The sequence below is a fragment of the Anabrus simplex genome, chromosome X (genome assembly GCF_040414725.1).
Source record: "Anabrus simplex isolate iqAnaSimp1 chromosome X, ASM4041472v1, whole genome shotgun sequence".
In the NCBI taxonomy this organism is placed as follows: Eukaryota; Metazoa; Arthropoda; class Insecta; order Orthoptera; family Tettigoniidae; genus Anabrus; species Anabrus simplex.
In genome coordinates this window covers 94,545,369-94,561,512 of record NC_090279.1, presented here as the reverse complement: position 1 = coordinate 94,561,512, position 16,144 = coordinate 94,545,369, and positions in this window count along the sequence as shown.

Below are 16,144 nucleotides of genomic sequence, written 5' to 3'. Positions count from 1 at the left end.
TGACACGTTAGGTTAGGTTTGGTTAGGTGCGACAGCATTACTAATTTAGCGCGGTGATCCACCGAAATCCACTGATAGTGACAGGTTAGGTTGTGATCCACCGAAAACCACTGATAGTGACAGGTTAGGTTGCGATCCACCAAAAACCACTGGTAGTGACACGTTAGGTTAGGTTTGGTTAGGTGCGACAGCATTACTAATTTAGCGGGGTGATCCACCGAAATCCACTGATTGTGACAGATTAGGTTGTGATCCACCGAAAACCACTGATAGTGACAGGTTAGGTTGCGATCCACTGAAAACCACTGATAGTGACAGGTTAGGTTGTGATCAACCGTAAACCACTGGTAGTGACACGTTAGGTTAGGTTTGGTTAGGTGCGACAGCATTACTAATTTAGCGGGGTGATCCACCGAAAACCACTGATAGTGACACGTTAGGTTAGGTTTGGTTAGGTGCGACAGCATTACTAATTTAGCGGGGTGATCCACCGAAAACCACTGGTAGTGTCAGGTTAGGTTGTGATCCACCGAAAACCACTGATAGTGACAGGTTAGGTTGTGATGCACCGAAAACCACTGGTAGTGACACGTTAGGTTAGGTGCGACAGCATTGCTAAATTGAGCGACTGTTGTTGGAAGTACACTTTTGGTGATGACATCACGAATAGGAAAGCAACACTATACACACGAGTATATTGCAACCACTGAGACAGGATATGAATTTATGGGTACTCACCAAAAGTTGGCACAGGAGTAGACAGAAGATGGACTTCTTGTGTTTACGTAGATGTACTCCCTCTTAAAATAATAATTACTAGTATGAATGCAGCACTGAATGGGAGTTTTAATTGTTTTGGCTAGTTGTACTTCGTCTTAAAACAATAATCATGACTATCACAGAACTGAACACACGACTCGACTGTTTATCTCTAGTTATACTTCCTCTTAAAACTATAATCACGACTATGACAGAGCTGGTCACACAACTCGATTGTTTTCGTCTAGTTGTAGGCCTACTTCCTCTTAAGATAGCAATCAAGACTATAACCAAAATATAGCTGGACACACGACTGGTTTGTTTTCGTCTACTTGTACTCCCTCTTCAAACAATAATCACACTGCTGGTAATGAAACTCGTGATTTGAGTTTGATGTATTTTTGTTCCTCGTAAAAGTTAAGTTGGCGACAATTCAGAGAGAGACGACAGAGTCATCTTTTGGGGTAAATATTAATTACATTGCAATGCCATCTCTATTACTAGTAATGTACTATATGTATCTAAATATACATCGTTTACGCTTCAAATTATCAAGTAACGTGTTAGCTGAGTGGATAAGCTGGTGGACTACGGAGTTGAAGATCGCTGGTTCAAGACGGCCTGTCGCCAGGAATTGATAACAGGTAAGTAAAATTAGATTAGTATGCGAATATATAAGTGAAATAACTACATATAAAATAGGTTAAATGGATGCCGGTGAAATACAGGCGGGGGCTGAAAGAAAGTGAAGGGAGAGGAAATACAAGGTGAAAGTTCTTCAGTATCTTTTAAGTTCTCCCCACCCGAAACCCCTCCTACCCAGGAGATCCCGTAAGTATGTCGTCATAGCTGTGCCGGCGAATTCTGGCCTTGTTCCCCTAAATCATCACAAATAAATACCAGAAATAGCTGCTGTCGGGCATTGATGTGATACAGAAGAATCTCCATAACAACATACAGATATCCTAAATGGAAACCTCTCATGAATTTGAACCCTGCATCCATATGTTGCATCATAGGCTACAGTGTAAAGAACAACTCAACATTCACAGTGTCACTATAAAATTGCACACAGAGGTAAATAATACAGCAAGACAATAATTAAAATTACACACTAGGATATTGCAGTTTCTTTCTGAAACTACCATCCGCATCTCTTCATCTGCGTTGCTCTTCAGAAAAAAATCCTCATTCCACTAAATTTAGATATACGATATATTGCTACTACATACAACTTGCAGGCACTTGCAACGCAAAGGCTGGGAGTTTTCTAAAAAGCAAGCTAGTTATATGAGTATTCATTTTTAATGCTAATTTAAAAATAATATTTAATAAAATTAATAAATATTAAAAATATGTAGAATGCTGAATTAGATTAGTATTAAATTTTAATATTCTCTGTTGAGGTCTATACATTTAGCAAAAGTAAATTATTGAACTTGAACATTACCGACAATATGTTAGAGTTTGTGGACGCAGTGTAAAATGATCACAATTCCACAATGATGGGAATCCGTAACTCACTCAACTGAATAAGCTGTAGAATTGGCTAATACGTACCTTATATAACGATATATCAGCCACTTCGACAAAAAACCGGACATTTGAATACTGTTTAATCACTTAAAATTAACTCTTGAAGAACGAATTTGATTTGTAACAGTCAGTAGAACAGGCTGAATTTAGGAAAGGATGTATTACTAGTGACAACTACACAGTTTGCGACACTTCTTCTTCTACTTCTACTTGAAATGTAAATGGGCTTTTTATATCACCCAGTTCCAATACTTGTAATCAATCACACTGTAACACTCATGTATACCAAAATACACAATTGTGGGGAGAGTTGTAGTTGAACTTATCCGTAATGTCTACAGTTATAGTATGCGACACTTACTGAAAAGGACACTGGCGGCACTGGGTGTAATATCCCGCTATGTCTGGCTCAAAAAGGATATATAGAGAGAAGGAACCTCTCCGGATGAAAGAAAGAATATGAAAGAATACGAAAGCAGTTCCGTAAGTCTTAACGTATGTGGACAGGCATGGAAGGCGGGATCAACTGACTGACTGACTGAACTTTACGATCCAATTCTCCGTACACTAACGGAAATAAAATTGTAGGTACGTTTTCTTATACATATATACCGGTACATGCATTATCATTACAGTCCGTTATGCCTTTCAGCGTTCAGTCTGCAAGCCTCTGTGAATTTAATAAAACGGCACGTCGCGACAATCCTCCATTTGCAACTAGTGCCGTGACCTCATTTAGTTCTATAACTCTTATCTTTAAATCGTCAGAAAGGTACTGAATCAAACCACTGTCATCTTGGTCTCCCTCTACTCCTCTTACCCTCCATAATAAAGACTATTATTCTCATAGGTAACCTATCCTCCTCCATTCGTCGCACATGTCCCCACCAACGAAGACGGTTTGCGCGTACAGCTTCATCCATCGAGTTCATTCATAACTTAGCCATCATCTGCTTGTTCCGAGTACTCTTCTGCCATTGATCCCAACTGTTTTTAAAAGAAATAATTCTCGCTACTTTCATGTCTGTTACTTTTAACTTAGGAATAATATATCCTGAGTCCACCCAGCTTTCGTTCTCGTAAAGCAAAGGTGGTCTGGAAACACACCGATGTAAATACAGTTTTTTCCTGGAGTTGACTTCCTCCCTACAGAACATTGTTGATCGCAACTGCCAGCTCACTGCATTGGCTTTACTACACCTTGATTCAATATAATTTACTATATTACCATCCTGGGGATAATACACAACAAAAATACTTAAAATTATCTACCTGTTCCATGTTTGTATCACCAATGTGACATTCAGTCCTGTTGACTTTCTTACCTACCGACATCAGTTTAGTCTTGGAGAGGCTAATTGTCATTCCATACTCATTAAACCTATTTTTAAGTTCCAAGATATTAGACTGCAGGCTTTCGCACAATCTGCCATTAAGACGAAGTCGTCAGCAGGGGCCAGACTGCTTACTGAATTTCCACCCGCCTGAAACACTCTTTGCCAATGTATACCTACATTTCAACAGATGATCCACGTAAACGACGAAGAGCAAATGTGAAAGATTACAGCCTTGTCTAACCGCTGTAAGTATCCTGAACCAAGAATTCGTTCTACCATCAATTCTCAATGGAGTCCAATTGTCATCATGAATGCGTTTGATTGATTTTAATAGTCTACCCTTAATTTCATCCCCCTCCCCCTCCCCCTCTTCTAGTATGGCGAACATCATTTCCCTCGATACCCTGTCATATGCTTTCTCTACATCTACGAAACATAAACACAATTGTCTATTCATATCGTAACATTTTACATTTACCGGGTGCGTACTGAAAATCGGATCTTGACTGCTCCTACGTGCTCTGTAATCTCACCGGTTTTCATGCAACTTCCTCTCAACTACTGATAGCACCCTCCCTTCCGAGATGCCGGTGAATACTTTGCTTGGTATAGTAAACATACAGGGAACGGATGTATATGTACTAATAATTACTGAAATACGTATATATATGATAGTTTTTTTTATTGAAATATGGAATTATATATGGACTAAAAATTACACATATAAAATTAATTTCTATTTAATATCAAAGTTCAAAGAAGCTAAACAAAGTAGATCTACATGCACTTCTCATTTTAATACATTTGAAGAACACACAATCTTTTATTCTCTGTTACCAAGACAATGGATTACAAAACGTTCTTTTAAGTGCTGGAAAGTGAATCTTCTCCTATCATGGGCACCCGCAAGGCGAGGCAAGGGGGGCACTTGCCCCTCCCTGGAATTCCAAAAATGTTGATGTTCAATTGTTTAATATCATACCAGATTATTTCATAAACTGAACTTACTGACAGTCATCTAGCATCTGTTATAACAGGAAATTTCTGTAAACAATTTAATGTTGCTGACGTTATATTGGTTTTATATTCAAGAAAATTGTTAATGTGCCCCCCTCCCCCTGGAAAAGATCCTGCGGGCGCCCATGTCTCCTGTTATCTCTAAGGAGAGATTTATATTGACTGAAACTGCGTTCTATATCGGAAGAGGTAATGGGGGCATAATTCAACTTTGCAGTATTTGCTAGGGTTAAATCAAATGTTAATTTTACACTTAAATCTCCACACAGCATTGCAGCAACCTTTGTCATTTCTTCATATCCAGGATTCTTTGAAAGTACAGTGGCCACCTTCATGTTTGCTGCATCTGTAACTTTACCTGCACCACAATTTAGTTGTTCCACAGTTTTATTCACAATTTTACAACTAAATAAATAAATTTCGTGTGGCTATTTCTAGCCGAGTGCAGCCCTTGTAAGGCAGACCCTCCGATGAGGGTGGGCGGCATCTGCCATGTGTAGGGAACTGCGTGTTGTTGTGGTGGAGGTTAGTGTTAAGTGTGGTGTGTGAGTTGCAGCAATGTTGGGGACAGCACAAACACCCAGCCCCCGGGCCATGGGATTTAACCAATTAAGGTTAAAATCCCCGACCCGGCCGTGAATCGAACCCGGGACCCTCTGAACCGAAGGCCAGTACGCTGACCATTCAGCCAACGAGTCGGACAAATTTTACAACTTTCAGAAAGTGAGAGATGCGAGTTTTGGTACCTTTTCAGTGTTTTTGTGATGCATGAAAAATTATGCTGAATGTAACGTAAGTCATTTATCGCAATGGTGTCGCAGACAACTGTTTTCGCGGCTTCAATTATTGAGGCTGCATCTTTAGAGTCCATGGCATGCAGAACATTTTTAATACAGACTATACATTCAACATAATATTCAACCGCTCGCAGCCACGTAACCCACCTAGTTAGAATCGGCTTTGGCGGCAATGGAATCTCTGGGTACATTTCTTTCAAAAGTCGAACTCTTCTGTGGGCTTTGAGAAAAACTTTTTCCACTGAGGAAATCAATAAATCCACTTTTACCACTTCTGACACACGATGCAAGGCACGTGTTACACATGTTAAATGAGTCAGGATATACAGCACATTATTCTTATCCGGCTTTTATCATATAAGGTGCGGCATCGCTAACAAAAAGTAACACTTTATTATACTTAACGCCCTGTGGCCAGAAGATACCCATAGCCTCATTGAACAGTTTTACTATGGTTTTGTTATCGCACTTTTCTAGAACATCACAGTGTAAGAGAATCCGTTTACAATAATCTTCGCTTAACAAACCAATGTTACGTTGCCAATTAGCCTGCCTTCTTTGTCTGTTGTCTCATCACTGGAAACCCAAATTGGACCGTCTTTAATCTCTTGCCTTGTCTTCCGAACAGTTTCATCGTATGTGGCTGAACAGTACGTTTTTCTGAACGTTCATTCATCCGGGATGGATCGTTTAGTGTATTTCTCGAGGAATTCCCTGAAGCACTGATTATAAGAGAGGTACGTCAGCGGATATGAGAGCACGGCAGAGATCGGTGTTGAACTCGAACGTTACACTGGAAGTTGACGGTTGTGTCTGCTTGGAATCTCGTTGTTTGTTAGCCTAGTCTTTTCTGGTTGAAACGTGCTGTTGTACAGGGAACCTTTGAGTAGATGTCAGTGTACAAAGACACAAATTACAAAATAATATCTTACTGTCAGTTGATAAACCATCTTCTTTATATTCTGATACGTAATTTTTAAATTTTAAGCTGGTTGACTGAGCTACTTTAGACATATTGTAACACCGTTAATGTCTTCAATGAATATCAATATACAACTGCACACACTGAACGTACAAGAACACTATGATCCGTCTCATTGATAATTTAAACTGTGAATGACTGGTAGTGAACCAGATGGAGTTATGAAGCAATCAAGGGGAATGTTCGAATTACGAACTAATCGGGAAACCACTAACACAGCGTCGATGAATGAGATTTCCCTAGTTACGAAATTATGGCACATACATAGTCGAGGTTAGATAATGCAGCTTATCAGTGCTGTAAGTGTGATTCAGATAGTCACGGTACTGACCGGCTGATCGCACCACTTCCGGGCTCAACCTCTCTCTTTCTTCGCACTGCTTATCAGCTTATTTTATCAGCTCAGACGTGGACAAGCGTGATAATGACCTGCACACCAGTTAAAATATTAATATTCGAATATAGGTTTTTAAATTATTTCTCCATTATTGATAGGACTGCTAATTTAATATTGTGCCATTTCACTGTGTATCATGAAGTTTATCCGGAGCAAAAATGGCGGCTATGTTGTACGAACGCCGCACATAGAACGTCAACTTGTGCTTCAATGATAAGAAAATGATACTCCCGTCAGGTAAAGGAAGGGAAGAAATTACAGAAGGCGGTGAGAAAAGACGATATCGATACATTGTTAACATTTTATTATTGAAAAAATTCGGTTTTCACTGGACTTCCTAGCCGAGCAATACACAGAGCTTTTAGAGGAAGACTGATTGAGAAGAGAAAAATTGATAGATTTGGAGATAAATAATAACAAACATCTTCACAAGCAAGAGAAGTCATCGGTGAAATACAATTTATAATGTTTCTTAATATAATGCTGCACAATTTAATTGGCAGAGTACCTTAATACGACGTGACGGGAGATCAGCAAGTACTTGTACACAACGAAAGGAATTCAGTATTAAGAAGTCGTAGAATAATAATAACTGTTGCACATAGACGTAGAGAAAGACTCTAAAATATCATAAGACACATAATAAGAAGCAGTAATCACAGACTACCAAGTAGCTCATAGTAGGCTTCTTTATCCAGCAGATGACGAAATGACCATGTTGATCTGTTTTTCCATGTTCACCTCGCAGGAAACCGGCTACGTCATGCGCTAGACGTACAGAGGCAGAGGCTACCTAGATGATGGTATCACAATCGACAAGTCCAGCCCATGAGAACCGGAGACGAGCGAAGACCGTGCGAAACGTCCCCGAAAGGCTAATGTGATGCCGTGAACCCGGACACCGCATGCTTCAATCAGCTGGACATGTGACAGCAGAAACGAGAGCGGGAGAAAAAGATAAGTCTTGTAAAAACATTCTTCTACTAAGTAGTTTCAGATATTTGTTATTTGGAAAGTGCCACTTATATTTGCATTCTTTACTCGAAAGGTGCTATATTATAAGTGTCCTATAAGAGTTATGTTACGTCAATGGTTATCTGAACTCACAGTATCAGAGGCTATTCGGTAATCTTCTAAAATGCGAGATAAATCCATTGATATAGGAAGTGATTACCCAGTGATAAGTTACTTTTTTGCGTTCGTAATGTTGCCCTTGGTGAAGGAAAGGAGATTAGTTCATTTAAATGCGACGGGTATTAAGCCATATTGTGTTCGACATTAGGTCTATGATAATGCATGTACATTCAAGCTGAGGTAAGATATGATCATGGAAAGTTTGTTATAACGTCGTTGAAAGACATTACGAGATAATTTATGGAATACGAAGAAAGTTTGAGAATAAAATAGGATATTTGATGGGTGAATAACAGCGAGGATGTAATATGCGTCAAGTTAAGGTGAATTATGATGTTGTTACAGTATTAAGATGAGACATGATGCGTATTATATGAAATAAATGAATTGTATATGAAGCTTGGTAATGGTAGGAGGAATAATGATGATGATGATTATTATTGCGTCGCAAATGTAGAGGTAGATAGTCTCCAGGAATGAAATGAGGTCAATTGATGATATTTGAGATAAAGAATGATTAGTCCTCAAACATATGTTAATTTTCCAGAAAGCTGTATACAATATCAATTACAATCCAAATATCACATCTAACTTAGCAGTTATTTATATGACCATCGAAAATGATTCCACACATAGATGATATTATGAATGCAACTTATGACTGTACTGTAGAATTTCCTAGCCATAGATAATTTTACTGTAGTAAACTAAGCTCAGAAGTTTATTTACTTATATTATATGATATCACTGGTGACATTATTCATAATTAAAGGTTGATGGTAACAGTTAGATTCCTCTCACAAACCAGATTGGCTAATATTTAAGTGAATTACGTTAGATGTGAGTGATAGCTTGAATATTAGGACACATATAACTTCTGAACTGCCACTTAATAATATATATATATTTGAAATTAGTATTTATTTAATGAGCAACTTAATTAATAGTTATAGTAATATTTTGGTTATATATGTTAAATAGAAGAATGACTTAGAGGGTTATCTTTTCCTCAATGCCAACGACATACTGTATCGAAAACTCAGAAAAGTTATTGAAGACTGGTGAAATGCTTGTGGCACTTAAAAAGAATGGTTTCTCTGTTAATTAATATCCCTGATAACTGAATGTGATAGTTACTAGCAAATTAGTTTATCATACCGCGAATTAAGTTGGGATATAATTAATTAAATCAAAATGAAAGATTGTAAGAACAGATTATGTAATGTTGAAAGAAGGTTGTAAGCGTGATCCTGATTATATCTTAAAAAGTGTAAATATCTTGCGTCAGACATAGTCAAATTACTCCCAATCAAAAGTTGTAATTTATGATTTTTCTTTTCTTGTTAAATACTTGGAGGCCTCCAATTTTAAAATACTTTGAAAGCATGTGATGTGATGCGACATCGATGAATTATCATTCACTTCTTTAATGATATTCAACGCACTTAAAGTTCTGTTTCAAAATTTCATTCATTCTTTTTTTAATAAATAGTATTTTTTTAAACTGCTAATTCTTTCAATGACTTACTAGATTATGGATTTAGCTTGTAAATAAACATAGATTAAGTATTGTGCTACTTTGTTTGGATACGAACCGGTTTCGCGATTTGGAGACGTCCGTTGGCGTAGGTTTGTTCATCCGATGGTTTACCACGACGGTGCTTTCTCTAGTTTCGTAATTCATAGCCCAGAATTTTTCGTTATATTTCGGAAATTGACGTTATCTTCGAGCTAGCCTGGATCTTACGCGACCCTACCTGCACGCGGGATGGCGCATGAAAAATTGGCGCCCAGCGTGGTCACAAAGAAGAGAAAGACACCGCGGGACCTAAAATAAATGTTCGGTGTGTAAATAATTGGCCTAAGTGTGAGGCAAGAAAGAGAGAAAGACGCCGTGGGGCACATAAATAAGTGTTGGGAGCAATGAGAATTTTGGCCCGATAGTGCGGCAAAAGAAGAAAACGTCCAATGTGGTTGCTAAAAAAACCGCACCAGAGGACGTCAAAAATCCTGTGCAAAGGAAAGGATAAGTGTATGCCTGACAATGGCAGGAGAAGAGACAAGAGAATAGAGTGAAGAAAGAGTTAGCGAGAGACGAGAATTAACAAGCAACAATCAGAGCAAGATGTTAATTTTTTAAGGTAGCAATTTAGAAATTTAGGTAGGATATTAGTCTAAGATTTGATACTGATTATGAGAAGTCATGGTATTCAAGTTCCTTTTTCAAAGATATAAAAAATTAAATATGAGATTGGGAGCTAGATAAAATTAGAATCACGTTTCTTGAGTCAAACATTTCTGAGTTTTCGAACAAGAATGGAACAAGGTCGTTCGTGAAACCTAGTCTAGGTGGCTAGGCCAACTTCCAGAAAACATTCGTATATTTACGAAGTATAGTTATAAGAATATTGTAGAGTGAGATATTGCACATAGAGCAATTTTACAAAAATTAGAGTACTGATAGGCCCATAGAGAATATTCAACAAATATCACATGACGACATTGAACCACATGAAAACGCAATTTGAAGAATACCAGAGAGGACAAGAAGAGAAGTGGACACGAGCGGAAAAGCGATAAAGATCAACAGAGAAGAGATGCAAAAGACGAGGGAAGAGCAAGGTGGATTATTTGAGAGGTCGAAACAGATGATAGAAGAAATTAATAGAAAGCGAGATGCTAAACAACAGGAGATGATGGAACGGATCAGAAAGCGTGATGAAGAAGCAAGAAAGAAAAGGCAGGAAGAGATGAGGGAACAGGAAGAGAAGCACAAGGAACTGATAGAAGAAATTAACAGGAAGCATGAAGAGATGAAGGAGGAGATGAAGAGAGCTCAACGAGAACAGAGAGAAGGAATGAATAAGAGGAATGAAGAGATGAAGGACGAGATTGGAAAAATAGTATCCGAAGTGGTCGAAATCAAGAGCGACATGTACGAATGGCAAGAAGAAATGAGTGGGATAATGGAGTAAAAAAGAAAGAGATTCAGGAATAAGTAAATAAGATCAGAGGAGAGTTGCCAGAGAGTAGGAACTACCTCCAACATTAAGAAGAGGACGATATAAAAACGTTAACCGAGAGCATGGTAAGGTTAAATGTCGATTCACAAGAAAAATGGAAACAATATGAGAAGATCGATAAGGTAAATGATGGAATTCAGATGGTGTATAGAGATATAGAAGTAAAGTTCATAGTAGCTAAGGATCAAATCAGTGACAAGCTAAGCATAATGGAGGAAGAGATAAAGCGAAAGAAAGAAGTGACTAGCCAGAGAATGGATAAAACCTAGAAGGGGATCCAGCAGATTCAAAAACAGATGCAGGAAATCCGTGAGGAAACTCAGGCGACAAAAGCGGCTATGTAGTGCTGCAGTGAGAGACATAAAGCTATAGAGCTGCAAATAAACGATAGAGAAGTTACACCTACGGTGATAACACAGTCTAACCATAGTAATGGGGAGATAAACGTAGAAAATGTTAATAATGGGAGTTCTGCTGTCATTAATATCATTAAAACGTACGATGTTAGGCCAAAATATTTTAATAATACACCCTGCATCTCACCCAAACGATTCCTCAGGGAGATGGAGGATCACTTCAAAGACAATAACATTCCCGAAGAGAAAAGTCTAAAGGTCGTAGAGAGGCATCTAGACTCGAATCCAAGTCTAGGCTTCCAGGCATTCAACTACACATTCCATGAATACAACGATTTTAAAACAGCTTTCTTACGAAGATTCTGTAACTCAGAGGTGCAACAAAATCTCAGGTTAGAGCTCTATTCAAGAAAGTATGCATCAACTGGACAAACCAGATACAGCGATTATTTTGCATATTAATTTCATCGCTTCCAGGATCTCTATTCACCACCCAGTGAGTTAGAGGCCATCAAAACCATACGGAGACAGTTCCCACCAGAAGTCCAAAAATTGCTACCTGCTGCAAATGTAGAGACTGCAGTGAAGATAGAGGACACTCTGAGATAGATAGGACTACTGTGCCGCACACCAGTAGGGTAATTAGAAACGTAAATGGTGAGGAAACTGTCAATATGGTTATTCAAGAAGACGTAGACAGAGACATGTCTGATGAACAAAGGAAAACAAGTAAGAAACGATAATGGAATAGTCGAGAGAACAGAAGAAATGAAGAGGAAAGGAATTCATATAATCGTGAAGGATATAAAGGAAATAGAAAATATAGACTATACACGCAATATAGGAACCAGTTCAGAGAAAGAAGAGGAAGGTATAATGCTGGAAGAAGAATGGAATATGGAAGAAGGAATAGTCGAGACAATCAAGACAGAGAATTTTATAGTCGGAGATACATCCAAGAATTAAAAGAAGCCAGAAATGTTAAAGATAAGTGGGAGAGAGCGATCCGAGATAAGGACGTCAATGGAGATGTAGAAGGGGCTGAAAGTCTTGAGCTACAGATGTACAAACGTAGGAAACAAGAAGAGCAAAGACTCCACCCAAATGCTAAGGATTTTTAATGCAGAAGGGAAGAGGATAGGATTACAAGTTTAAAAAACCGTCAATTTCCGCATCGATGGGGAGATAGAAAATGTCGAAGACGCAGAGGACAACAAAATTCTAAGTTACTTAATTGCGCAAATTGATACGTGGGAGATAGATTCAGAGGACTTATTAAAAGATGTATCAGTGAATCCCAGGTAGAATAAATATAATTTACCCATTATAGTAGCAAGGATCGGTAATATGAGGGCACACTGTCTCATAGATTCAGGTGCCAGTATTAGTGTGATATCAAAGGAGCTGGTGTCCGGCTGGCCATTTTTGTTCTGTACTTAACATCTCTTCAACACGTACTACATGTACGTAACACGACTTAATACGTTGAAAGTCTGTTTCGATTATCAAAGGAGCTCTTTCAAGTGATAGATGAGAAGGAGTGATTGTTGACGATACCTCTATCAAAGGTTAAAATACGTGGAATAATACCGGATAAAACGGTGGAATGCAAAATTCAAACATATTCGGAGATCAGTACGGGGAAGATGAATTTCGAACCCCCATTCATCGTTATGAATAAAATTAAGTATAACATTATATTGGAGATAGGTTTTATGATGGTGGCGGGTATGACAATCGACATGGTAAAGCAAGAAGTACGATTCCCTATATCTGGTGAGGATGCAGACTATATCCAGGGAAAGGATCAAAATAAATGAAAATATCTATATAGCTGATGGCATGGAATTAAAACAGGAAGAAGTTGATGCTCCGATGAGAGAATATAAATGAATATGAGAAGGGAGAAGAGGAGATGAACATGATAAAGGAGGAGTACTGAATAGCACCGAGAAGGTTATGGCTATTGGAGAAGAAAGTGAGGTACCGAATATGGGAAAGGCTGTTGCCAATGCTAAAATATTGCCAGTGGGAAAGTCAAGATTAAATGAGATTTTGCAGAAATATTCTGAGGTATTTAAAAATAAACCCGGACAGATTCCAACTTTCAGATACAAATTGTTGGTAAATGACTGGACACCATACACGGGTTAAGCATACGGCATACCAGAGAAGCATTTTACAGAAGTCAAGAAATTGATAGAGGAGATGGAAGACAACGGTATAAAAGTTAAAACTTACACTCCATATTTAAATCCCTTGGTCATGGTGATGTAAAGAAACGGGAAACACAGAATATGCTTGGATGCCAGGCAGTTAATTGAGAAATTAATACCCGAACACAACCAAGTACCGAAAATCAAGGACAATATTAGGACATTCAATGACATGAAATACTTTACTACCATGGATTTCACCTCGGCATATCATCATATCATCCTCGAGGAAAATCGAGATTACTGACCGGATTTATGTTTAATAACCAAACATATGCTTATTGTAGTCTTCCATTAGGACTATAGAATAGTTGTGCAGTCCTAGTAAGAGCTTTGGACAGGAATCTAACGCCAGAAGTAAAGGAATTCCCGGTCTATTACGTGAATGACCTGGTTTTAGCAACCAAAACATTTCAAGACCATCGCAATAAACTGACGAAGTCACTAGAAAACCAGAAGGAAACTGGATTTAAGATAAACTTGGAAAAGTCGAAATTTTGTCAGGAAGAAGTAATATTCTTTGGACACATGATTGATGGTGAAGGAGTACGACCGAATCCTGTGAAAATTAAGGCAATATGCGAATTTCCTCGTTCGATACGAATGAAACAAGTCAGACAATTACTTGGAAAGACTTCACTCTTCACAGGCCGTTGTAGGGACTATACCCAAACGGCAGCACCGTTACAAGATTTACTGAATTCGAACAACAGATGGAAATGGGACGAAAGAGCGGAGAAAGCATTTCAAGAAATGAAGACGTTAATGGTTAAAAGTATAAAATTGGGTTATCCAGATTACGGAAAGGAATTTATAATTCAATTAGATGCTTCTAATATAGGCCCAGGGGCATGTCTATACCAAGAGAAAAACAACAATCCCCAGAAAAAGACGTATTTAGCATTTACTAATCGAAAACTAAGGAGCCAGGAAGTAAATTATACGACCACGGAACAGGAGTTACTGGCGATAGTTTATGCATTGCAACAGTGGAGGAAGATTATCTATGGGTAAGATCTGACAACAAGGCACTCATATTCGGTTTGCAGGCTACAATGACGAGTGAAAGGATAACTAGATGGTTCCTATACACTCAGCAATTCCAGATCAAAAATTGAGCACTGTAATGTAAAGGATAATATACTGACAGATGCTCTAATTCGGAATCCTATTGGGAAAGAAGAGGAAATTCATCAGATAGAATTACTCTCGCAGGATGAAGAACTATTGGAGAAACTTAAAGATTTGGAAAATTCACAACAAGCAGATGAACAGTTGAAGCAAATTAGAGGTAAATTAGAAAGCGACGATCTTGTTGATAACGTAAACACAAAAATAACGCAGACGTATACAATCAAACAAGGACTGTTAATGGCTGCAATGGGGAAAGACAAAGATAGGATGCGAATTGTGTTACCTTTTATATTTCAGAGAGTGATGGTCTGGCACGTACATAGAATAATTGGACATGGGGGTATAGAGAAGGTTGTATGTATGTACGTATGTTCAGTCCGTCAGCGATTCCGCTGGTGGGATCCTCAACAGCTCTACCATCAGCTGTCATAGAATGCCTAGGCATCACTGAAGAGGCGTACTAGGGAAATGAGGAGTGAGATAGTTTCCTGTTGCTTTCCTCACCGAGCTAGAGTTGCTATTACATATCAGTCTGCCATGCCCATTGAAATGCATACACCAACTGACCCTATGACCACCATTTTCACACCATTCATAGGAGGGACTGGCTGCATAAGGATTGGCATTACTAGCATCGCACATACCTCAGTCACTTTCATATTGTCAAAGCCAAGGGTAAGACAGAGACAGATTTATGAAAGTAACAAAATTGCTCTAGCCTATACCAGAAAACAAAGTGCACTGTAGACACTAGGCCCCGCCAGCAAAGGCATACAGAGAAGTTTACCCAACTCATATTAGAAAAAATCACTTGGAGAGGAATATGATCAGTGAAAAACAGTGAGAACCTTTGATGTTTGCCAGGAGGTAAAACTTGGGAACTGTTTGGTGAGGCACGAGCCAAAGGCAATACTACCACAGAGAGCGAAAGAAATCTATGCCATAGACATATTTGGGAAGTTACCAACAGCCAAAAGGGGACATAGATTTATAGTCGTGGTCATGGATATATTTTCAAAATATGTATCACTCCAACCAATTCAAACGAGTCAATTCAGAACATGTGCTATAGCGTTTAATAAAGTATGTATTGCCAAAAATGGGAAGACCAAGAAAGATATTATCAGATAGGGGAACTCAGTTCACGTCAACGCAGTTTCAAGAAGCAATGACAGAACTAGGAATTAAGCACACCCTGTGTTCCGTAAGACATCCAGCTGCTAATCCTGTGGAAAGATGCATGAAGGACATAGCGAAATTCTGCCGCATATATTGCTCAGATTGCCATTGGAAATGTATAGATGTAATATGAGAAAATCGAAAACAGCATTAATTATACCACACATGAATCAACGAGACAGGTACCAAGTATTGTACATCACAACATGTACCCAACAAGACCGTGGGACGCAGTAATCAAACAGGATAATGAACAGAGACTAAGCCAAGATCAGAG